The 26,943-nt window shown below is 46.8% G+C and overlaps 1 protein-coding gene and 1 long non-coding RNA gene across 6 annotated transcripts in view; one reads left to right on the forward strand and one right to left on the reverse strand.

Moving 5' to 3' along the window:
- AFG2A (AFG2 AAA ATPase homolog A) overlaps positions 1 to 26,943 on the forward strand; it is a 963,796-nt gene that overhangs the window by 409,726 nt on the left and 527,127 nt on the right. The window lies entirely within an intron of this gene.
- Positions 5,006 to 7,914, reverse strand: LOC134966301 (uncharacterized). The gene is made up of 4 exons (XR_010188624.1): positions 7,835 to 7,914; positions 7,304 to 7,423; positions 6,850 to 6,984; positions 5,006 to 5,316 (listed from the first exon to the last, which is right to left on the reverse strand). It is a non-coding gene; the product is annotated as an uncharacterized LOC134966301 (long non-coding RNA).

The following is a 26,943-nucleotide window of genomic DNA, read 5'->3' on the forward strand; positions in this document are numbered from 1 at the left end:
GACATACTCTGTGCTGCTGTCCCACCCCTAGGGCAGCCTAACCCCCACAGTGTTTGTTCCCAGATTGTAAGGCATATGTGTACCAAGTTTTGAGTACATTGCTCCAGCAATTCCGGAGTTATGTTGTCTCCTGATATACTCTGTGCTGCTGTCTGCCCCCTTAGGGGTGCTAGGGATTTCTAATTGATTTAGTTGCCTCCGCCGTGTTTTAATACGCTCGTATGTAAAATTTCACGATTGACGCTTGTGAACTGTGGATTTGTATAGAAAGACAGAAGGACGGATTTTCGCTTTTATATAGTAGATACACTTAGAGTTTACTTTGATATGTGACTGTCATCCTTGGCAACATTTTATAACAAGTTCCAGGGATGCTTGGTGGCTGAGCCCAGTGCATGGTGGAATGTCATGTGCGGATCTGTCTAGGAGGACCTTGGTGCACTACAACTCCCATCGTGTCATGTTTACTGGACTTCATTATAATGTGATGATTTGTTTTTAATTCATGTTAATTACTCATGTTCCATACATTTTCATGTATACCACTTAATGTGCACATAACACAGTGTTTATATGGCCTAATTCAGACCTGATCGCTCGCTAGCATTTTATGCAGCGCTGCCATCAGGTCAGAACTGCGCATGCGTATGCACCGCAATGTGCAAGTCTCATAGATACAAAGCGGTTTGTTGCTCTGCGATGGGTTTGTGCAAAGAATCCATTCGCATGGATGATCGCAAGGAGATTGACAGGAAGAAGGCGTTTGTGGATGTCAACTGACCGTTTTCTGGGAGTGGTTGGAAAAACGCAGGCGTTCCCAAGCGTTTGCAGGGCAGGTGTCTGACGTGAATTCCGGTCCCGGGCAGGTTGAAGTGATCGCAGTGGCTGAGTAAGTCCTGGGCTACTCAGAAACTGCACAAAATCTTTTTGTACCGCTCGGCTGCACGTGCGATCGCACACTTGCACAGCTAAAATACACTCCCCGGTGGGCGGCGACTATGTGAACGCAGGACTGCAAGAAACAGCTAGCGAGTAATCAGGTCTAAATTAGCCCCATAGATCCTCCAGAAACCCCATGGGGCTGTTTTACTGGTCCATGTCAGGTTTGTCCATCCATGGGGTAAATTTACTAAGATGGGAGTTCTATTTAGGATGGGATGTTGCCTATAGCAACCAATCAGATTCCAGGTATTATCTTCTAGAAGGTGCTAGATAAATGAGAAGTAAAATCTGATTGGTTGCTATAGGCAACATCCCATCTTAAATAGAACTCCTATCTTAGTAAATTTACCCCCAAGTGTGAGGTCAAATTGATTAATAATCCTGGGCCGCAGCTCCAGAGGCGGGATGGGCCTGCTTGTGGGCAGCTGTACAGTGGAGACTTCGGATAACAGCCCATGTCCTTTCATGCTTTACAGTGTTTAGTTGCAAAATTGGTGGTAGGTGGTGTTTGGTAGGCTAAAGTACTGGGGCTCGTTACAAATACAGGTGTCTATTTACTAAGCCTTGGAGAGAGACAAAGTGGACGGAGATAAGTACCAGCCAATCAGCTGCTAACTGTCATATTATAGGCTGGGTTTGAAAAATGACAGGAGCTGATTGGCATCACACACTTACCAAGTTCTTAGCTTCCAGCTGGGAGGGGTATGGCGTAACCATGTGGGCAATGCAGGGGCATGACAGCAGAATCGCATCATCAAGGCACAGTATATAAAGCCACGATTACATCATTGTAAAGCGGGGGAAGGGGCCATGATAATGGGATTCAGCAGGAATAGAGTCATCAGCTTGCCTGGAATGGTCACTTCACACGGGAAGTGGGCATCAGCGTGTGGAACTGAGGCGTTACTGAAGATTATGCCTACACCTTGGTGCCTGGTATCCTGGAGTCTCCAAGACATTGCGGGAGAATAGGCAAGTACCATATGCTCTATCATGCATTGGGATCGTGTAACCGGCGGTTGGGAGCCCAGCGGTCAGCATCCTGATGCCGGGATCCTGGCCGCCAGATTGCTGGTGGGGGTACGAGTGCAACAGCCCCATGCAGGGCTCGCCAAGGGTGTAGCTACCATAGGTGTAGGGAGTGCTGCTGCTATGGGGCCCAGAGCTGAGAGGGACCACCTTCCCTGTCACAGTTGCATGTGTTATATACAGGGTGTAGCTACCATAGGTGCAGGGAGTGCAGCTGCTATGGGGCCCAGTGCTGAGAGGGGCCTCCTTCCCTGTCACAGTTACATGTGTTTTACAGTATATACAAGGACGTAGCTACCATAAGTGCAGAGAGTGCAGCTGCTATGCAGAGCTGAGAGGGGCCACCTTCCCTGTCACAATTACATGTTTTATATGCAGGGTGTAGCTACCATAGGTGCAGCTGCTTTGGGACAATGCCTCACCTACTGGTGTGATCTCCACCCACTGTGACAAGATCCTCCTGCTGGTGCTGTGACTGCCTACCAGTGCAATGCCTCACCTACTGGTGTGATCTCCACCTCCTGTGACATGATTCTCCTGCTGGTGCTGTGACTGCCTACCAGTACAATGCCTCACTTACTGGTGTGATCTCCACCTCCTGTGACACGATCCTCCTGCTGGTGCTGTGATTGCCTACCATGCTATTAGCCTTGCTTACTACCACTGTGGGTAATACTAGCAATTTGCCTAAGCCCAATTTGTGTTGGGCCCCGCTTATAGCTGACTTACTCCAACCTACATGAGGCCACTTTTCATATATTTCCTTGACCACTATACATTCCCAATACGCCCCTGTCTGGCATGGAAGAAATGTGAATGATAAATCAATGTAAATGTACCAGGAGGTATTGACAAGCCTTTATAACATTATCTTATACTGTGAATTTCTTACCCTGATCCAAGACAATTAATTAATTTAACTTGTTAATTAAGTGAAAGGAAGACATGATATTTTCCGGGAGATGTATCAAGCCGTGGAGAGAGATAAAGTTGAGTATTTGCCTAAATCAAATGAAGCTTCTAACTACAGGTATCATTTCATGTACTGTGCTGGATAAGTGACAGAAGATGATTGGGTGGTTTGGACATCTGCACTTTATCTCTCTCCAAGGCTTGATACATCTCCCCAAGAGTGCTGTATATAAAATATATGTCTGGCTGCTATACAGCAGGCCAGGAGCACCAGCAGGACAGTAGAGTAACAGTCATATCAGTAATAATTTGCGGACCCTGTGAAATTAGCATTCAGTAAAGATGGGAGACTCAGTCAATGAATGTATAAAACATTTTTTAGTTTATGTTAAAATATGAAAAGTTTATTAAGTGGAATATTTAATAAATAATATTTGAGAGACATCTCCAAAAACAGTCGGTTTTTGGGGCTGCCCACAAATATTAACCAGCCCCTGAATGTATGTATTGGGGACTGCAATGGATATTTGAGATATCTATTGTGTTCCTCCTATTTTGAACACAAAAGCAGCCACCAAAAGTTTCTACGGCAGATGGTAAACTGTGAAACTCACCAAGCTCCAGAATGCAAAGCATTTCTGAGCTTGGCCCGGCAGCTAATGCCATTTCTAAATGGCTTTTGTAGCCTTTGGGCTACATTATGCAATAATTCCCAGGAGAAGGATCCTTGGGATCCCTCTGCATTACTGCCTGCTCTCACATACGCAGTCTGACGATTTCACATGTGAACTAGCGCAGCCGGTGTCTAAACCCAGAAGTAAAGTGATCGCATTAGCAATTATTTTACTTCTTATACATTGCAGGGATGGGCATGAGATTGGTACTCATTATGGCATAAAAGCTACACCTCTGGACTCATGAAGAGTCATCCTTCAGCACTCAGGAGAGGAAAAACCCCTTGGGGGGAAACCTCTGGGGAACCATGGCCTCAGGATAGCCCTTCCCTCTGGGCATTAAGAGGTGTACTAATAGAGGGGTCAGTATACTATCCCAGCGCATGGGACCCAGTGGTTGTCATACCGATGCCGGGATCCCAGTACAGAAAAGACTGACAGGGGTGAGTAAGGGGTGTTCTCCCCTCTCCCCACCCCCTAACCCTGCCTGTCAGCAGTCTAACCCTAACCTCCACGCTTTGTGCCTAACCCTCCCACGGAGGTGCCTAATTCTAACCCCCGTCCCTGCTGCCTAAACCTAACCCTCTCTTCCTCGCAGCCTAATCACTCCCGGGGGTGCCTAACCCACCCCACCCGCAGCCTAATCCTAACCCCCGCCTGATGCCTAAACCCTAACAAACCCTGCCCGCATCTTAACCCTAACCTCCCCCCATCCACAGCCTAAACCTAACCCCCCCGCCTGACGCCTAAACCTAATCTCCTTACCTGATGCCTAAACCTAACCCTCCCTCCCCCGCAGCCTAACCACCCCCGGGGGTCCCTAACCAACCCTACTCGCAGCCTAACCCTATCCTCCCCCCACCAGCAGCCTAACCCTAACCCCTCCGCCTGATGCCTAACCCTCTCCCCACCCCCAAACCCCGCCTGTCCGCAGTCTAACCCTAACCTCCCCCCTTTGTGCCTAACCCTCCTGTGGAGGTGCCTAATCCTAACCTCCGTCCCTGCTGCCTAAACCTAACCCTCCCTCTCCCGCAGCCTAACCACTCCCGGGGGTGCCTAACCCTAACCCACCCTACCTGCAGCCTAACGCTAACCTTCCCCCACACGCAGCCTAAACCTAACCCCACGCTTGACGCCTAAACCTAACCCCCCCCCCCCGCCTGATGCCTAAACCTAACCCTCCCTCCCCCGCAGCATAACCACCCCCAGGGGTGCCTAACCCACCATACCCGCAGCCTAACCCTAACCTTGCCCCACGCACAGCCTAAACTTAACCCCCCGCCTGATGCCTAAACCTAATCCCCCCGCCTAAATCTAACTCTCCCTCCCCCGCAGCCTAACCATCCCCGGGGTGCCTAACCCTAAGCTCCCCCCACCCGCAGCCTAAACATAACCCCCCGCCTAAACCTAACCCTCTCGCCTGATACCTAAACCTGACCCTCCCTTCCACGCAGCCTAACCTTCCCCGGGGGTGCCTAACCCACCCTATCCGCAGCCTAACCCTAACCACCCCCCACCTGATGTCTAAACCTAACCTCCCCGTCTGACGCGGAAACCTAACCCTCCTAACCCCCCCATGCCCAGCCCTAAACCTATGATCGTGGGGATACGGGCGTCGGCATCCTTGCCCATTCGGAGTTCCAACGTCGGGATTCTGAAGAGTGTCGGGATCCCAGTGTCAGTATTCTGACTGCCGTAAACCCGACAGCCGGCACCTTTACCGCATCTCCTAATAGGGCAGCTATTCATTGATCACCCACTACATGTAGACAAAGAGGAAGAGATGAAAAATCATTGTTAGTGGATGAACAAGCAGAGAGACAAACTGCAAACAGTGGTGTGATTGTGTAGAGGGAAAAATCTCTCTATGTAAATATGTTACTCTAACTACTGAGGACATGGAAAATACCTAAAATAAGGATAGTTAACCCAAAGGGCCTATTGTTTTTATACAATACACACATTGGAGGGATTGGTTCTCTCTTATAGTAATTAGTGGGTACCATCAGAAAATAAATTTGACCAGTAAATAATAAAAGCTATAAATTGCTAACATTTAGGGGTCAATCCAATTAGGTACGAGTTACCATTGCTGCGACGTTTCAACAGCATCCAAACTCACACCCTTCGTGGCCAGATTCAGCCTATGGGGCTACAGGAAAGTGCGGCTGTTGTAAGACAAACTCGCACCTAATTAAACTGACCCCTTAGTTGTTAAAGGTGATAAAACAGTAAAATATAAGGGTGTAATTGTGGGCCTGATTCAGTTGTGCTTGTTGAAGCGATCGCTGCTGCAATCTTGCCATTCACAATTGCATTGTGAGTCTGAGCAGTCGTAGGCTGAGCAAGTCTCCTAGACACAGGGGGCTCTCCAGCAGCAACACAGGTTGCAATGGGTAATATATACACGCACATGGAACGGCGTTTGAACGGACCTGACATGCCTGTATACAGTTAGCCACCCCCGTTACCACCTCAAACGCTGACTTCCTTTGCGATGGGATCCTCTATGTGAGCTTGATTTCATTTTGTGCGCAGTGCAGCTTACACGCATGCCCAGTGAAAAAGCATTGAGCCACTTGGTGCAACAGCAGCTCTGCGTCCGCATCTGAATCAGGCCCCCTGAGCGGTAAGGAGAAGGACTCTAGGAAAAGGACTATGTCACCTTTATTATATGTAAAGATAGGGAAACAGTCACTTGTTACAGCTCCAATTCACATCTATACCATTCTGTACCATTTCATCATTTGGTTATTCTATGGGGGAGATGTATTAAGCCCTGCAGAGTGATAAAGTGGAGAGAGGTAAAGTACCAGCCAATCCGCTCCTAACTGCCATGTTACAGGCTGTGTTTAAAAAATGACAACTAGGAGCTGATTGGTTGTTAGTTTATCTCTCTCCACTTTATCACTCTCACAGGCTTTGTACACCTGCCCCCAGTTCATTGATATACTGTAAATGTCAGCCATTTCACTATCTCCCCCGATCTGTATTGTTCTTCCCCTGATCTGTATGTTCTGTGTCATGCTCTCCCCACCCTTCCTGTTTTTCTGTATGTTCTACATCTCGCAACCCCCAAAAGTGTGTCCTTCCTCTATATGTCCTATAGAGTACGCCATAATTTCTATGTTTTTGTATTGTGCCCCCACACCATCTGTATGTGCTATACCAAGTTTCCCCCTTCTGAATGTTTTGTATTGTCCGCTCTCCCCCACCATAGACCCTATGTTTTGTACTGTGCTCTCAATACCCCCCACCACACACACACAATTACACAAGTATGGTAACTTACCTCCTGCATTCTATTCTCCAGTCACTAATTCCTCTGCGACCCCTCCCGTCGTCTTCAACTGACACTTTGCAGATCTCTTTGCCGGTCACCCGACACTCTGCAAATCTCTTTGCCAGAACTTTGCCAAATGATGATCTAAACAACCAGAATATCCTGGTCAGACACACTATGTGTATAATTATACTACGACATTTTGTGACGTACTTTCATTTTTATTAATTTGCAATTTATCTATTTTACTGATGTTTTATCCAAAGCCCAAGATCCTTTCTCATAGAGACCCAAGTTATCTGCTCCAGGTTTTATTTTCCCTAGTGCTAGGACCATGTTAGTATCATACACTGGGCCTAATTCAGACCTGATCGCAGCAGCAAATTTGTTCTCTTATGGACAAAACCATGTGCACTGCAGGTGGGGCAGATGTAACATGTGCAGAGAGAGTATGGTAACTTACCTCCTGCATGTTATACTCCAGTCGTTGCTACCTCTGCGGCCCTCCCGTCGTCTTCAACTGACACTTTGCAGATCTCTTTGCCGGTCACCCGACACTCTGCAAATCTCTTTGCCAAATTATCTAAAAAACACAAAAGACTTTTATTAAGCATAGTACTAGTTTAAGTACAATAAAATGTCCATGAGTCAATTAGTTTCCCAATTTTCCTTAAACCAAACAAGATACTTTCAAAGTTATCAATATCCCATTTATCTATTTTATTAACTTTTTCATCCCAAAGCCACGATCCTGCCTCATAGAGACCCAGGTTATCTGCATCCCCTGTATGTGTGCTTATCCTCCATACTGCCCTCTTTATTCCTGTAACGCTACATTTTTATTCCTGAATATGTAATTCCTTCCTGTGCTCCTATTTATGTGTCCTTGTACCTGTATTCCCTGTTCTGTCTATCTCGTCTTGCCTTTCAGCTGACTATACTGCACTCTATCTTCCTTACCTCCCTCCGTCATACCCTGCTATGTAGTACTCACCTCCTCCTACCTGTCTTCCTGCATGGAAACTGGAAACGTCAGCAGCTGTAGATAGAATGTTACAGGAAGAAGCATTGTGATGTCACGGGCTAGTGATGTCACAGGCTAGGTGTGATGTCACAGTATCCAGCAGCAAAGCTACAGAGTTACAGCTATCTTACATATACATTTTCTACATCAATTACATCTGGATATACATGAGTTTCTAGTTTTTAAAAAATGAGACTAGTGTAGAAAATGAAGTATAAGGCAATGTTGTACAGAGTGCCTCAATATATAGGTAAAGGGAAAACATAAGTGACAGGAATTTCTAGACTAAATCACCACTTATATTTTATAAGGAAGTAAAGCTCTTTATCTAAGAGGCTGAATTAATAATTTTCCGTTATGTATGTGTGTGTGTGTGTGTGTGTGCGTGTGTATATATATATATATATATATATATATATATGTAAAAAAGCAAAGAAACCAGCGCTAGGGTACTGTTTGTGGTACTAAACTTAAATAGACACGTATATACACCTAAAACTAAAACATAACACTCCTCATATTTTACATGAGTGGCAGCTCGTGAAACAGAAGACTGTGTTTGTTAGACACATACAGTAGATAGAGGAAATGGAGAACACGAGCGCCCAAATGTGTTTTAAATATGTATGAAAAGGTGAAAAAGCAGGTATATGAGATGATAAATTTGACTGGATCACTTATCTGGTCTAAGTAGACATTGATCTGTCAACCATCATTTGGAATTCAGTACATGAAAATAAAGAAACAGCAAAACATAGTGTGTACCATTCATAAACAAGTCATGACACTGTCTGAATTCAAACTGCATTTTTAGGTAACTAGCATATCCCCATTTATAATCAATTAGCAGCCTCAGCAGTGGATAGGTTTTAAAAGACATAAATTTAATAAAATAACATAAGAATGGCTGAATGACACACGTACAAGAGTTAAAAACATATAGAGCTTATCTGTCCATATGAGAGGTATCAGCATAGCGTCCCATATAGGAGGTATATATATATACACAGAGAGAGAGAGAGCGCTCTACTAACTATACTATCCCATTAAACCAGGAAACTCACGAATTATACAGTTTCTGTGGCTGGCTGACCTCAAGTCTGCATTTCCCCTGGTTTAATCAGCCACAGAACCTGTGTAACCCATGAGCGTATAAAGAGGAGAAGAAATAAGAGTTGTCTTTTTTGCTGGCGCACTAGAAATGTATTATTCAATACCAGCATATATAAAACTGTAAGGCGAGCCCGCAAGGTGACATTCACAGGGAATAGGCAATGACATCCACTCAACTTGTTCACACCCGCTGGACGTGTTGAAAAGAGGTTGAGTGGACAGTGAGCATGGCTGTGCCCTGTGGTACCACGTGGCACCATTGTACCGACAGCCGGAATGCCGAGGACGGAACCTGGAGGGTACATAACTTTTTTGTTTTCATTTCATCTCATGACACTCCACCTAAAGCTACTCTTCTGGTTATCCTATCATCTAGGACAACAATGAAGGTGACTCCATAACATTTCTTCCATTGTTTTTCCATGTCACAGAAACATTGCATGTGTGTTACAGGTGACCATCCTAATCATCTCTCCTTCCCTTCACAGTAATGTCATTGTTAGTGATACATTATTTGGATCAAGCATCAAAAGGAAACTTAGGTATAAGAGTCTGGCCGGCATATCACTTAATGCATGACAACCTTGTGCCTGCGCTGTACTGTATGTAGACGGAGCATTTGGTTTTGCTTATGACTTACAAAGACTCCATAAGAGGGCATGCCGACATAGCATATTGTTGAATGTTAACATGTATGATCTTAAACTCCATCTTTCTCTGGCTGGGTCCACAGGATAACATTGGGATATGCCGGAGTGACAGCGGAATTGGCACCAATCGGTCACGAGCTTTCTGGCCTCCCAGGATGCATCGGGGCTTCTCCATATAATCCCGCCCACTGACTCAGTCAAATCAGTTTTTTGTTTGGTGCTGCAAGGAGCCGGCCATGGTCATAGGGCTGCTGTTATAGCAGCCTGTAGCTTTTTATAATTTTATTTTTATAGTCTTACTATGGTTTTATTTTTTCTTGAGTGACTTTTCTTAATAACGTCTTAAACGCATACTAGAAAGAGTCGTTCCAACAACTCCCCACCGGGTCGCAACAACGCTTACCTTCGCGGTACAGTGCTGTCTCGACGGGCGTCTGTGTCGGATGATTCTAGCAGGTCCAGCAGACGTAACCAGGCTGTGGCCGGAGCATGGGGAGAAGATAAGTCATCTGTTTCCTCTTACTAGGGGGTCCGGACACAGCTACACTGCATTTGGTGGAGACTACAGTGTGTTGATGCGCCGAACACTCTCAGGTGCGACAGCGCTACGCTCTAGGGATCATAGGCACTAGGACTAGGTTGAGGCCGCGGTCCTTAAAGTTTAAGTCAACGGGGGAATCAGACGCTCTCCTGGTCGCCCCTCCCCCAAGTTCATGACCAGTTTCCGCGCGTCTCCCGTCCATGAACTGAATGACCTCACTTCCGTCTTAGATGCTACCACGAGGGTACTCGGTCGCAGCTTAGACGCTGCGGTTGTGTACACTAGAGATCCCGCCTAGACCGAGTCGCAGACCTTAGCGTCTGCATACACGTGGCATTCACTGAGCGTCTGTGTCCGTTAGTGAGCGTCCGTGTCTTTCATCAGTTATCAGGAGCGGAGGTGTACATCAGTAGCGTCTGAATCCACTCAGCGTCTTGCGAGCGTATTTGTAAATATGGAAGTGTGGTGAGTCTCCCTGTATCCTGCTCTATGGAGGAAGGGTATACAGTACTAAAAAATCACTCTACTTGTTAGTATGATTGTTAATTTTGGTACATATTGCATATGAGACTTGTATATTACTGTGTTCTGCATGTTATGTTTGAAAAAAAAACAGTTTAAAACAGAAATGCAATTATCTCACTTGTAAGTTATTGTGATGGTATTCTCATATGACAATGTCTAATACTTTAACATGTGACTGACTGCTAGTATGTATGCAGACTTTTATAAGTGTTGTCAGTTCTGTTCTGAACATCAGGTACATGGATTGCAGTCAGATTGATATCACTTCTATATCTATATAAGTGATTTTCAGTCACAAAAGAGAGTAGTATTTGTAAAAATGGATTATTTACCTTGTCTGTGAGCGGCAAAAGTACCCCTATACCCTTAACATGCTTATCTGGTGTATTGATTTTGCATGGAATAGTTCAGTATCTTACTTATGAGGGGCAACGCCCTGCTAGAGGGTTGTGGTCGCACAGACCTTGTCTGCAATTGCTGGCAAAGATTAGCACCTGCAGTTCTACCCAAAGCAGGGGAATAGGTTACACTGTTAACCCACGCAGGCAGCTTTTACAAATAGCCAGGGTATTAAACAGCAGAACAGATGGGTAACCAGGGTAGATACATCCATGTTACAGACTACATAAGATGAATTCCAATGCCCCATATGTTGATCAGATATAGCTGACCTTATTGATGCCAAAGCAGTGTCAAAATCTAGTGCACCTGTATTTAAACCGTGCTCCAGCAATGCTAGAGGGTGTAAGTTTAAGCCTGGCCTGGAGCAGTTTTGTTAATTGTTTTAGGGATTCTTACTATCCCTTTCCAGCTGCGGACTGTTCAAAAAGAGAGAAGTTCCTCCTAGAGTAGATGCACATGTACTGCGACTTGTGCATAAATCTGCTTTGCCGTTGTTATCTACCTCACTAAATGATGTCTTAGACAGAAGGGTAGATAGCTTCTTGAAAAATACATTTTCTCTATCAGGAGCAGTGGTAAGGCCTGCTATGGCGTCAGCCTGGATGGCAAAGGCAATGGTAGAATGGTTGGAGGAACTACAGAATGGCCTCTCCTCTCTTACTAGGGAGCAGGAGTATCATCTGTGCCGTTTAAGACAAGCTGCCCAATATTTGGAAGAAGCAGCAATTGATATGGGTACGATTGCTTCTAAAGCATCAGCCTTGACAGTAGCCGCTTGTAGAGCAGTTTGGCTACGCACTTGGAAAGCAGATGCTGAATCCAAGAAAGAATTGGAAGCACTGCCTTTCATTGGTAATATATTGTTTGGGAAACAATTGTCGGATATTCTAGAATCGGAAACTGAATCCAAAAAGGTCAGATTTCCGGCTAGTTATAACCCTAAGACTAGGGGTTCAAAGTTTCGGCTATTTCGATGGCAAGGCAAAGCAAAGGCTAAAGAGGAGCCTAAGCAACCCCAGTTCAATAGATCAGCCAGGGGTAGGAAGCAATGGGCTAGTAGAAAGCCAGCTTCCAAGCCTGAACAGAAGCCATCAGCCTGAAGAGACGGGCCTCAGCCTGGAGGATTCCAGGGTGGGGGGCCGACTCCTTCAGTTTGCACACATATGGCAACAGTCGTCGACAGATGCTTGGGTGCATAAGGTGGTGTCTCCCGGTTATGGTTTCCCATTCAGGAAGCAGCCTTCTCAAAGGTGTTTTTGCACCAGCCTGTCTCGAATAGAATCAAAAGCCAGGGCCTTCCAAGAAGCAGTTCAGAAATTGCTTCAGTCTGGTGTAATTATCCCAGTACCCCCGTTGCAACGGGGACAGGGTTTTTACTCCAATCTTTTCTTGGTTCAGAAGCCGAATGGGTCGTTAGGACCAATCCTCAATCTCTAAAGGTTAACCAAATACATTTGGATTCTAAAGTTCCACATGGAAACATTACGCTCCATAATTTTGGCCATGGAACTGGGAGATTACATGGTATCTCTGGATACAGGATGCTTACCTACATGTGCCTATAGCACGGTCTCATCAATGTTACCTCAGGTTTGCCATCCTCCAGGCAGTACAGATGGTGTAATGGTTAGCATTACTGGTTCACAGAACTGAGGTCTTGGGTTCGATTCCCACCACTGCCCTAACTGTGTGGAGTTTGTATATTCTACCTGTACTTGCGTGGGTTTCCTCCGGGTACTCCGGTTTCCTCCCACAATCCAAAAAATATACTGATAGTTTATTCCAAGCTTTGCCCTTCGGGCTAGCAACAGCACCCAGGGTGTTTACCAAAGTTATGGTGGTTATGGCAGCTTATCTCCGCAAGTAGGGGATAAGAATATTTCCATACCTCGACGACTTGTTAATCCTAGCACATTCGCAGGAATGGCTTTTGAGCCACCTTCAACAGACAGTAGTTTGTCTACAAAGACACGGGTGGCACATAAACTGGGAAAAGTCATCTCTGATTCCGTCACTACAGATGGTTCATTTGGGGACATATTGGACTCAGGTCTACAGAGAATTTTCTTGCCAGAGAAAAAGATAGCCAAGGTGCAGGTCATGACTCAGGAGTCGTTGCACACTCAGACAATGTCAGTCCATGCAGCAATGCGACTGTTGGGTCTGATGGTATCAACCTTCGACATGGTGGAATATGCACAATTCCACTCCAGACCTTTACAGCACCTTATTCTGACCAAGTGGAACTGAAATCATCAGACAATAAAAAACCAGATGATAAAGTTTCCGGTAAACGTAAAAAGGTCTCTAGCCTGGTGGCTACAGAGGGACCATTTAAACAAGGGGAGACCCTTTTGGATAAAAGAATGGCCAGTCCTGACAACAGATGCCAGTCTTCAAGGCTGGGGAGCGGTACTCGAAAGCCTTTGGTTCCAGGGAAAATGGACCATAAGGGAAAGTCGCCTGCCAATAAATCTGTTAGAAATAAGGGCCATATATAGGGCTCTAGTTCAGGCAAAGGACAGTCTGCAAGGAAGACCAGTCCAGATCCACTCAGACATGCAACAGCGGTAGCGTACCTCAATCATAAGGGAGGAACTCACAGCAAGAGACTGATGGAGGAAGTGACTCGCATACTGAAGTGGGCAGAGCTCCATCATCCAGCATTGTCAGCAGTGTTTGTTCCAGGAGTACTGAACTGGGAAGCGGATTTTCTGTCGACACTCCATTCAGGAAACCGAATGGGCATTACACCCATAAGTGTTTCAGACTCTAATAAACAGATGGGGTCTTCCAGAGATAGATCTCATGGCGTCGCGTCTAAACAACAAGGTTCCAAGGTACGGATCAAGAACAAAGGATCCAGGAGCATTCCTTGTAGACGCACTGTCAGTGAATTGGAAATTTCATCTGGCATATCTGTTCCCTCCAGCATCCCTGTTACCCAGGGTAGTGAGAAAAATAAAGCAAGCAAAAGGAGCCATAATTCTAATAGCTCCAGCTTGGCCCAGAAGGCATTGGTACACAGAAGGATGTCCATGGAAGCACCAATACTGCTCCCTCAACGTCCAGATCTGCTCATGCAGGGTCTTTGTTGTCACAGCCATCTGGATCGTCTGTCTTTGACGGCGTGGCTGTTGAATGCTCTATCTTAAGAAGCAGGAGAATCTTCAAAACAAGTAATTCAAACTATGCTTAGAGCAAGAAAAATCTTCTTAAGCTCGTTAGTATAGTGAAAGAAGTTTGAATCCAAGATCTTTTTAAAGTATCCAGGATTTGGGATTTTTCTTCAAGCAGGATTGGATAAGGAGTTGGAAGTACCTTCCTTGAGAGATCAAGTATCAGCATTAACTGTGTAGTTTCAGAGAAAAGATGCTGACTTACAGGTTGTGTGTACTTTCTTTCGGGGAATTGTACACATTCAACCTCCATTCATTCATTCCTCCTGCAGTTCCCTGGGATTTGAATCTAGTTCTTAAAATCTTTAAGGGACCTCTGTTTAAACCACTTAAGAGAGCAGATCTTGAAGGGTTAACGGCTAAAGTGCTCTTTCTACTGGCAAGGGTGCCAGTTAGAAGAGTGTCAGATTTAGGAGCACGGTAGTGTAAGTCTCCTTTTCTAATATTATTTCCAGATAAGGTAGTTCTTAGAACTAAATCTGGTTATCTTCCAAAGGTGGTTTTAAAGTTTCACCTTAACGAGGAGATTGTAGTCCCAGTTTTTTCAGGTATCGGGACTTTCTGCGGGAGAAGCGTCGCTGGACGTGGTCCGGGTAAGAATCTACATAGATCGTACTAGTGCCATCAGAAAAACAGATTCTCTCTTCATCCTCTACGGATTTAGAAGAGGAAGGCCTGCTAGTAAACAGACGCTGGCAAGAGGGCTCCGAATGGTAATTTCAGCAGCTTATTCTCGTGCTCATCTCCCTACTCCGGCTAATGTCTCTGCATACTATACACGTAAGGTAGGTCCTTCATGGGCAGCACAAAAGGGTGCTTCAGCAGAACAGATTGGTAAGGCAGCCACATAGGTCTTCCATTAATACTTTCATTAGACATTATGCCATGGATACTTTTGCCTCCCATGATGCTGAATTCGGGTGAAAAATTCTCCTGTCTTATCAGGAGCGTCCCCACCCCTAAACTGGCTTTGGGAATCCCAATGTTATCCTGTGGATAACCTGTGGACCCAGCCAGAGAAATTTACCGTTATGGTAAGAACTTACCGTTGATAACGGGATTTCTCTTATGTCCACAGGTATCCACAGGGGTCCCACCCTGACGCACCTGATTTGAGGATCTTGACAATCACTAAACCTCTTCCCTCTAGCATGGAAGGGTGTGCATGTGTGTTCTTATCGCCTAAACAGGTCTCTACCTGAGGTTCCTGCCTAAATTGCTGTGGAAAGAACTGATTTGACTGAGTCAGTGGGCGGGATTATATGGAGAAGCCCCGATGCATCCTGGGAGGCCAGAAAGCTCGTGACCGATTGGTGCCAATTCCGCTGTCGCTCCGGCATATCCCATTGTTATCCTGTGGATACCTGTGGACATAAGAGAAATCCGTTATCAACGGTAAGTTCTTACCATAACGGTAAATATAAATGTTCTGTTGCGAGACTTCCAATATGCTCAGAATATTGCTACAGTGACAAATGATTTAGTATATACTAGCTGGAGTACCCGGCGTTGCCCCGGATTTTAAGAATATCTGTTTACAAAAATAAATGTTAATATTAAACACACAGTATAAATAACATTGTAGATAGCTGAATACCCATGCTTTGGTACGGGATGAAGATGGTAAATTAGAATGATAGTTTGTTAATTTACGTTGATTGGAGATCTAGTATATAGGCATATCTTGCTTCCCTGATGCACTTTGTGTAGTGGCCGCACCCCTTTTTGGTCCCCCAAGGGACCCTGCTCTTCCCACTATACAACTCTCACGTCTGTGGCTTCCTGCTGCCTCCATTCCCCTCCTCACATCATGTCACTGGCCCTGTCACATGCAGCCCTGTCATCACTGAGATATCATGCATGTCCTGATATAGTGTGTGCTGCTGGCCCACCCCTAGGGGTGCTAGTGGTGTATTACCCTCACAGTGTTTGTTCCCAGAGTGTAAGTCATATGTGTAGCAAGTTTGGTGTAAATTGCACCAGGCATTCCAGAGTTATGCTGACTGCTGAAAAACTCTGTGCTGCTACCTCACCCCTAGGGGTGTCTTACCCCCACAGTGTTTGTTCCCAGCTTGCAAGTCATATGTGAACCAAGTTTGTTGTAAATTGGTCCAGGCATTAGGGAGTTATGCTGTCTCCTGACATACTCTGTGCTGCTGTCCCACCCCTAGGGGTGTCTAACCCCCACAGAGTTTGTTTGCAGATTGTAAGTCAGATGTGTACCAAGTTTGTTGTAAATTGCTTAAGGCCTTCCACAGTTATGCTGTCTGCTGACATACTCTGTGCTGCTGTCCCACCCCTAGGGGTGCTAGGGGTGTCTGACCCCCACAGTGTTTGTTTCCACAGTGAAAGTCATATGTGTACCAAGTTTGTTGTAAATTGCTGCAGGCATTCCAGAGTTATGCTATCTGCTGAAATACTCAGTGCTGCTGCCTCACCCCTAGGGGTGCTAGGGGTGTCTTCCTCCCACAGTGTTTGTTCCCAGATTGTAAGGCATATGTGTACCAAGTTTTGAGTACATTGCTCCAGCAATTCCGGAGTTATGCTGTCTCCTGATATACTCTGTGCTGCTGTCTGCCCCCCTAGGGGTGCTAGGGATTTCTAATTGATTTTGTTGCCTCCGCCGTGTTTTAATACGCTCGTAAGTAAAATTTCACGATCGTCGCTTGTGAATTGTGGATTTGTATAGAAAGACCGAAGGACGGCTTTTCGCTTTTATATAGTAGATACACTTAGAGTTTACTTTGAGATGTGACTGTCATACTTGGCAACATTTTATAACAAGTTCCAGGGATGGTTGGTGGCTGAGCCCGGTGCATGGTGGAATGTCATGTGTGGATCTGTCTAGGAGGACCTTGGTGCACTACAACTCCCATCGTGTCATGTTTACTGGACTTCATTATAATGTGATGATTTAATTTTAATTCATGTTAATTACTCATGTTCCATACATTTTCATTTATACCACTTAATGTGCACATAACACAGCGTTTATAGGGTTTAATTCAGACCTAATCGCTCTCTAGCATTTTATGCAGCGCTGCCATCAGGTCAGAACTGCGCATGCGTCTCATAGGTACAAAGCGGTTCGTTTCTCTGCGATGGGTTTGTGCAAAGAATCCATTCGCATGGGCGATCGCAAGGAGATTGACAGGAAGAAGGCGTTTGTGGATGTCAACTGACCGTTTTCTGGGAGTGGTTGGAAAAACGCAGGCGTTCCCAAGCGTTTGCAGGGCAGGTGGAACAAAGAATTTTTACCATACAGGTCAAGGCGCTTGAATATAGGATAAACCACGATCTATGTGGATTTCATTGGTCCAGAATAGGCTTAAAACAATAGAAAAAACACTATCATAGTGTAGAATGTAAAATCAATGTACATATGATCTCAATAAATTTAAACTCGTACCACAACTTGTGGTCTACTTAATAGTAGACATAGATCGCATTTTTGTCAGGGGGCGGATCTGCAAAATGATGATCCCCAATCTTTCGTCCCTCCTTCCTTATAAATGGCACTCTTTCCCGGATTGGCGTATTCACGATATAAAATTGGAAAGAATACGCCAATCCGGGAAAGAGTGCCATTTATAAGGAAGGACGGACGAAAGATTGGGGATCATCATTTTGCAGATCCGCCCCCTGACAAAAATGCGATCTATGTCTACTATTAAGTAGACCACAAGTTGTGGTACGAGTTTAAATTTATTGAGATCATATGTACATTGATTTTACATTCTACACTATGATAGTGTTTTTTCTATTGTTTTAAGCCTATTCTGGACCAATGAAATCCACATAGATCGTGGTTTATCCTATATTCAAGCGCCTTGACCTGTATGGTAAAAATTCTTTGTTCCATTGTATTGTTAAGTGTTGGTGACACTTCATTACCATTTGGGTTACGGGCTGCTAGTAGCGCAAAGTTTGTGACCACAAAAATTCTTGTTTGCAGGGCAGGTGTCTGACGTGAATTCCGGTCCCGGACTGGTTGAAGTGATCTCAGAAACTGCACAAAATCTTTTTGTACCGCTCGGCTGCACATGCGATCGCACACATGCACAGCTAAAATACACTCCCCGGTGGGCGGCGACTATGTGAACGCAGGACTGCAAAAAAAAAGCTAGCGAGTGATCAGGTCTGAATTAGCCCCATAGATCCTCCAGAAACCCCATGGGGCTGTTTTACTGGTCCATGTAGTTTGTCCATCCAAGGGGTAAATTTACTAAGATGGGAGTTCTATTTAAGATGGGATGTTGCCTATAGCAACCAATCAGATTCCAGGTATTATCTTCTAGAAGGTGCTAGATAAATGAGAAGTAGAATCTGATTGGTTGCTATAGGCAACATCCCATCTTAAATAGAACTCCTATCTTAGTAAATTTACCCCCAAGTGTGAGGTCAAATTGATTAATAATCCTGGGCCGCAGCTCCAGAGGCGGGATGGGCCTGCGTGTGGCCATCTGTACAGTGGAGACCTAGATAACAGCCCATGTCCTCTCATGCTTTACAGTGTTTATTTGCAAAATTGGTGGTAGGTGGTGTTTGGTAGGCTAAAGCACTGGGGCTCGTTACAAATACAGGTGTCTATTTACTAAGCCTTGGAGAGAGATAAAGTGGACGGAGATAAGTACCAGCCAATCAGCTGCTAACTGTCATATTATAGGCTGGGTTTGAAAAATGACAGGAGCTGATTGGCATCACACACTTACCAAGTTCTTGGCTTCCAGTTGGGAGGGGTATGGCGTAACCATGTGGGCAATGCAGGGGCATGACAGCAGAATCGCATCATCAAGGCACAATATATAAAGCCACAATTACATCATTGTAAAGCGGGGGAAGGGGCCATGATGATGGGATTCAGTAGGAATAGCGTCATCAGCTTGCCTGGACTGGCCACTTCACACGGGAAGTGGGCATCAGCGTGTGGAACTGAGGTGTTACTGAAGATATGCCTACACCTTGGTGCCTGCTATCCTGGAGTCTCCAAGACATTGCGGGAGAATAGGCAAGTACCATATGCTCTATCATGCATTGGGATCGTGTAACTGGCGATTGGGATCCCAGCGGTCAGCATCCTGATGCCGGGATCCTGGCCGCCAGATTGCCGGCGGGGGTACGAGTGCAACAGAGCCCCATGCGGGGCTCGCCAAGGGTGTAGCTACCATAGGTGTAGGGAGTGCAGCTGCTATGGGGCCTAGAGCTGAGAGAGGCCACTGTCCCTGTCACAGTTACATGTGTTATATACAGGGTGTAGCTACCATAGGTGCAGGGAGTGCAGCTGCTATGGGGCCCAGTGCTGAGAGGGGTCTCATTCCCTGTCACAGTTACATGTGTTTTATATACAAGGACATAGCTACCATAAGTGCAGAGAGTGCAGCTGCTATGCAGAGCTGAGAGGGGCCACCTTCCCTGTCACAATTACATGTGTTATATGCAGGGTGTAGCTACCATAGGTGCAGCTGCTTTGGGACCCACAGCAGTGCCAGATTAAGGTCCATATGGGCCTGGAGCTGAAATTTAGGAAGGGCCTATTGTGTGCCTCGGCAGGAGGTGTGACAAGCGCTGCGGTGGTGTGACTAGTGATGTGGGTGTGTGATCAGTGTGGTGTGGGTGTGGTCTAAATAGGGTGTGTGGCCTATGTGATGTGAGTGACACAGTCACCACTTACTGACCGACACTACTTACTGACACACACAACACAAAGCTTACTGACACAATCACCACTTACTGACATACACTACTTACTAACACACACATGCACAACACAAAACTTACCGACACAGACACCACTTACTGACAGACATTACTTACTGACACACACAACACAATACTTATACCGCTCTCACATCACAATGCCGTGTCCCACCTGAGAATTGGAAATGGGTCCACTCCTGGGTGGGACCTGGCATTTAACCCTACACATCGCCAACCCTACCTGGCAATTTGCCGGTTCGGGTTGCCATCCGTGGGCAGAGACGGAGTCGGCATCAGTTGCGGAGGCGGCGCTGGGAGATGAGATCATCTCTGCGCCGCCACTCCCTATGCAGTGAACGGGTTGCATCGACCTGGGTGACCCGTTCACGCTGCACCTGACCTGGTATTTAACCTGGGAATAACCCTTCTTGATTCCCGGGTTGAATTACCGGATCAGGCAACCCGGAATTCGCCCATGACCCCTTTCACAATGCACATTGAAACGTGTCGACCCGGCAATATACCCAGTCTATTCCAGGTTATTTTGCGGTGTGAAAGGGGTATTACTGACACAGACACCACTTACTGACATATACTACTTACTGACACACACAGCGCAAAACCTACTGACAGACACTACTTACTGACACACACACACACAGTACAAAACCTACTGACAGACACTACTTACTGACACATACATAACACAAAACTAACTGACATAGACACCACTTACTGACAGACACACACACACACACACACACACACACACACACACACAATGCAAAACATACTGACAAAAATACTACTTACTGACACACACGCACAACACAAAACTTTTTGACACTGATACCACTTACTCACAGACTCTACTTACTGACACACACACACAACACAAAACTTACTGACAGACACCATGCAAAATGTACTAACACAAACACTACTTACTAACAGACACTTCTTACTGACACCAGTGGTGCACACAGAATTTTTTTCTTAGTGGTACTGTGCCTGCGCGCCGTGGTCACATGTCATTATCTTAACATGTATAGTATGGAGGAGAGAAGGGAAAGGGGAGACATGATAGAAACTTTCAAATATACCAAAGGTTTTAACAAAGTTCAGGAGGGAAGCATTCTTCAAAGGAAGAGAAGTATTAGAACTCGAGGACATACACTGAAACTGGAGGGAGGCAGGTTCAGGGGAAATTTAAGGAAAAATTATTTCACAGAAAGGGTAGTGGATAAGTGGAATAGCCTCCCATCAGAGGTGGTAGAGGCTAAGACTGTAGTGCAATTTAAACATGCTTGGGATAGGCATATGAATATCCTTACAAAGAATTAAGGTTCAAAAAGGGTTGCGATTACCTAAAGGATAAAAAAAAATGGGCAGACTAGATGGGCCAAGTGTTTCTTATCTGCCGTCAAATTCTATGTTTCTAATTAGGGATGTGACCATGTGACACTAGGTGGAGTGGTTATATATTATGTGAATCCATGGCACAGACACCCCCTGTCCCTGCGGACTACAGACAAGGACAGCAGGATGTGACACTGGTTATCGAATAAAAAATATTATATATAAGCTGTGTGCCCAGCACTCATCCTGTTATAATGTGAATATATTATATATAAGATGTGTACCCAGCACTCATCCTGTTATGATGGGAATATTTGCTCCAGTGCCCTCCTTCGGTCTTTCAAGCTGTGGACAGAGTACAATGAGGCAGCACTCCCGAGTCTTGCTGGTGCAGTAAGATTTATTTAGTAAGATTCTGGATCAATAAATCTTACTGCACCAGCAAAACTCGGGAGTGCCGCCTCATTGTACTTGTGGGGAGGGGTCCTGACCATTAGAGTTACTCACCGGGGTGTAGTATGAGTTGCCGGCGACCGGGTCCACGGCGGCAAGCATACCGGCGTCTGCTTCCTGACAGCAGGGCGAGCGCAAATGAGCCCCTTGCGGGCTTGCTGCATTCGCCACGCTGCGGGCACAGTGGCGCGCGTAAGCGCCACGCTATCCTCCCTCCAGGGGGTTCGTGGACCCCCAAGAGGGAGAAACGGTGACGGTATGCCGGTTGTCGGGATTCCGGCGCCGGTATACCGTGCTACCGGGATCCCAACAACTGGTATACTGAATACCACCCACACACCGCTGGCCCGGCACCCCATCGTCACTTTTTCTCTGCCAGTCTGGCAGGTGCGGGAGGGTGATGACATCACCTTCATGCTCGCAGCAGTCCTTTTCCTGAAAAAGGAAGAAGGTGCTGGCAGCGCCTCCGAGCAAGATCTAGGAGCTTGGTGGTGGTGTTTTACAGTGTGGCGGGGGTATGGCGTACTGGTGGACACATTCTTAATGGTACGCCATACCGGAGCGTACCACCACACTTGCAGGACTGACTGACACACACACACAATGCAAAACATACTGACACACACGGCACAACACAAAACTTACACAGACACCACTTAATGACAGACACTACTTAATGACAGACACTACTTACTGACACACACACACTGCAAAACTTACTAACAGACACAATACAAAACTTACTGACACTACTTACTGACACACACAACGCAAAACCTACTGACACTACTTACTGACAGACACTACTTACTTTGTGACACACACACCCCCCTCAAAACTTACTGACATAGACACCACTTACATAGGAGACCTCAGGGCCTGGTGTGGGCTGCTACTCACATGGTTTTGTATGCCCCCTTAGCTCTGACATCCAGGGACCCAGCTCTACTAAAAGACCGCAGCCTCCTGCCAAGACCCTTCCCCTCTTTCATGAGGTATGTTATTGTTGGGAAGCTGCAGCAGGAATGGTATGCTGCAGCAAAAACATTTATGTTGTTATGGACAAGGGGGCGGGGCTTCAGATGGGCATGGGGGCGGAGCCTCGGAGATATGCATGCCCACCTGCTGCAGATATGCATGCCCACCTGCTGCAGCTTTCCAACAATAACATGCCTCATGGAAGAGGGGAAGGGTCTTGACAGGAGGCTGCTGTCTCTGAGCTATTTCTGAGGCTTTGCCCCGTGCCCGTCGAAAGCCCCGCCCCCTAGCAACACGAAGAGGTCGGGACACAGGCTAACCAATTTGAGGTGGGGGTGAATGGGCAGCCGGAGGTGAGTGAGCTGCTGTATGTGCTGACAGGAAATGTTTTTTTTTCCTGTCAGCACTGGCCACTGCCTGCACTGCAGGGAGCTCAGTGGGCCTATTTTCAATGGGGGGCTTGGAGCTGCAGCTCCATCCGCCCCATTGTTAATCCGGCCATGACCCACAGCTGAGAGGGGCCACCTTCCCTGTTACAGTTACATGTGTGTATATACAAGGGTGTAGCTACCATAGGTGCAGGGAGTGCAGCTAGCTACTATGGGGCCCAGAGCTGAGAGAGGCCACCTTCCCTGTCACAGTTACATGTGTTATATATAGGGGTGTAGCTACCATAGGTGCTGTGACTGCCTACCAGTGCAATGCCTCACCTACTGGTGTGATCTCCACCTCCTGTGACACGATCCTCCTGCTGGTGCTGTGATTGTCTACCAGTACAATGCCTCACCTACTGGTGTGATCTCCACCTCCTGTAACACGATCCTCCTGCTGGTGCTGTGACTGCCTACCAGTACAATGCCTCACCCACCGGTGTGATCTCCACCTCCTGTGACATGATCCTCCTGCTGGTGCTGTGACTGCCTACCAGTGCAATGCCTCACCTACTGGTGTGATCTCCACCTCCTGTGACATGATCCTCCTGTTTGTGCTGTGACTGCCTACCAGTGTAATGCCCCACCTACTGGTGTGATCTCCACCTCCTGTGACACGATCCTCCTGTTTGTGCTGTGATTGCCTACCAGTGTAATGCCTCACCCACCGGTGTGATCTCCACCTCCTGTGACACGATCCTCCTGCTGGTGCTGTGATTGCCTACCATGCTATTAGCCTTGCTTACTACCACTGTGGGTAATACTAGCAATTTGCCTAAGCCCAATTTGTGTTGGGCCCCGCTTATAGCTGACTTACTCCAACCTACATGAGGCCACTTTTCATATATTTCCTGGGCCACTTTACGTTCCCAATCCGTCCCTGTCTGGCATGGAAGAAATGTGAATGATAAATAAATGTAAATGTACCAGGAAGTATTGACAAGCCTTTATAACATTGGGTGTAATTCTGAGTTGATCGCAGCAGCAATTTTGTTAACAATTGGGCAGAACCATGTGCACTGCAGGGGGGGCAGATATAACATCTGCAGAGAGAATTAGATTTGGGTGGGTTATTTTGATTCTGTGCAGGGTAAATACTGGCTGCTTTATTTTTACACTGCAATTTAGATTTCAGTTTGAGCACACCCCACCCAAATCTAACTCTCTCTGCAGTGCACATGGTTTTGCCCAACTGCTAAAAAATTTCCTGCTGCGATCAACTTGGAATTACCCCCATTATCTTATACTGTGAATTTCTTACCCTGTTTCCAAGACAATTAATTAATTTAACTTGTTAATTAAGTGAAAGGAAGACATGATATTTTCCGGGAGATGTATCAAGCCGTGGAGAGAGATAAAGTTGAGTATTTGCCCAAATCAAATGAAGCTTCTAACTACAGGTATCATTTCATGTACTGTGCTGGATAAGTGACAGAAGATGATTGGGTAGTTTGGACATCTGCAATTTATCTCTCTCCAAGGCTTGATACATCTCCCCAAGAGTGCTGTATATAAAATATATGTCTGGCTGCTATACAGCAGGCCAGGAGCACCAGCAGGACAGTAGAGTAACAGTCATATCAGTAATAATTTGCGGACCCTGTGAAATTAGCATTCAGTAAAGACGGACACTCAGTCAATGAATATATAAAACATTTTTTAGTTTATGTTAAAATATGAAAAGTTTATTAAGTGGAATATTTAATAAATAATATTTGCGAGACATCTCCAAAAACAGTCTGTTTTGGGGGCTGCCCACAAATATTAACCAGCCCCTGAATGTATGTATTGGGGAATGCAATGGATATTTGAGATATCTATTGCGTTCCTCCTATTTTGAACACAAAAGCAGCCACCAAAAGTTTCTACGGCAGATGGTAAACTGTGAAACTTACCAAGCTCCAGAATGCAAAGCATTTCTGAGCTTGGCCCGGCAGCTAATGCCATTTCTAAATGGCTTTTGTAGCCTTTGGGCTACATTATGCAATAATTCCCAGGAGAAGGATCCGTGGGATCCCTCTGCATTACTGTCTGCTCTCACATACGCAGTCCGACGATTTCACATGTGAACTAGCGCAGCCAGTGTCTAAACCCAGAAGTAAAGTGATAACATTAGCAATTATTTTACTTCTTATACATTGCAGGGATGGGCATGAGATTGGTACTCATTATGGCATAAAAGCTACACCTCTGGACTCATGAAGAGTCATCCTTCAGCACTCAGGAGAGGAAAACCCCCTTGGGGGGAAACCTCTGGGGAACCATGGCCTCAGGATCGCCCTTCCCTCTGGGCATTAAGAGGTGTACTAATAGAGGGGTCAGTATGCTATCCCAGCGCATGGGACCCGGTGGTTGTCATACCGATGCCGAGATCCCTGTACCGAAAATGCTGACAGCGGTGAGTAAGGGGTGTTCTCCCTTCTCCCCACCCCCTAACCTTGCCTGTCCGCAGTCTAACCCTAACCTCCCCGCTTTGTGCCTAACCCTCCCGCGGAGGTGCCTAATCCTAACCTCCGTCCCTGCTGCCTAAACCTAACCCTCCCTTCCTCGCAGCCTAACCACTCCCGGGGGTGCCTAACCCACCCTACCCACAGCCTAACCCTAACTTCCCCCCACCCGCAGCCTAACCCTATCCTCCCCCCACCCGCAGCCTAATCCTAACCCCCCGCCTGATTCCTAAACCTCCCTTCCCCACAGCCTAACCACCCCCGGGGGTGGCTAACCCACCCTACCCACAGCCTAACCCTAACTCCCCCCCACTCGCAGCCAAACCCTATCCTCCCCCCACCCGCAGCCTAATTCTAACCCCCCCGCCTGATGCCTAAACCTAACCCCTGCCTGATGCTTAACCACCCCCAGGGGTGCCTAACCCTAACCTCCCCCCATCCACAGCCTAAACCTAACCCCCCGCCTGACACCTAAACCTAATCTCCCCACCTGATGCCTAAACCTAACCCTCCCTCCCCTGCAGCCTAACCACCCCCAGGGATCCCTAACCCACCCTACCCGCAGCCTAACCCTATCCTCCCCCCCCCACCTGCAGCCTAACCCTAACCCCTCTGCCTGATGCCTAACCCTCTCCCCACCCCCAAACCCTGCCTGTCCGTAGTCTAACCCTAACCTCCCCCCTTTGTGCCTAACCCTCCTGCGGAGGTGCCTAATCCTAACCTCCGTCCCTGCTGCCTAAACCTAACCCTCCCTCTCCCGCAGCATAACTTCTCCCCTCCGTCCCTGCTGCCTAAATCTAACCCTCCCTCCCTCGCAGCCTAACCACTCCCGGTGGTGCCTAACCATAACCCACCCTACCTGCAGCCTAACGCTAACCTCCCCCCACACGCAGCCTAAACCTAACCCAGCGCCTGACGCCTTTACCTAACCCCCCCTGCCTGATGCCTAAACCGAACCCTCCCTCCCCCGCAGCCTAACCACCCCCAGGGGTGCCTAACCCTAACCCACCATACCCGCAGCCTAACCCTAACCTTCCCCCAAGCACAGCCTAAACTTAACCCCCCCGGGGGTGCCTAACCCTAAACTCCCCCCACCCGCAGCCTAAACTTAACCCCCCGCCTAACGCCTAAACCTAACCCTCTCGCCTGATGCCTAAACCTGACCCTCCCACGCAGCTTAACCTCCCCCGGGGATGCCTAACCCACCCTATCCGCAGCCTAACCCTAACCTCCCCCCACCTGCAGCTTAACCCTAACCCCCGTCTGATGTCTAAACCTAACCCCCGTCTGACGCGTAAACCTAA

This window comes from Pseudophryne corroboree, chromosome 1, assembly GCF_028390025.1.
Source record: "Pseudophryne corroboree isolate aPseCor3 chromosome 1, aPseCor3.hap2, whole genome shotgun sequence".
Classification (NCBI taxonomy): Eukaryota; Metazoa; Chordata; class Amphibia; order Anura; family Myobatrachidae; genus Pseudophryne; species Pseudophryne corroboree.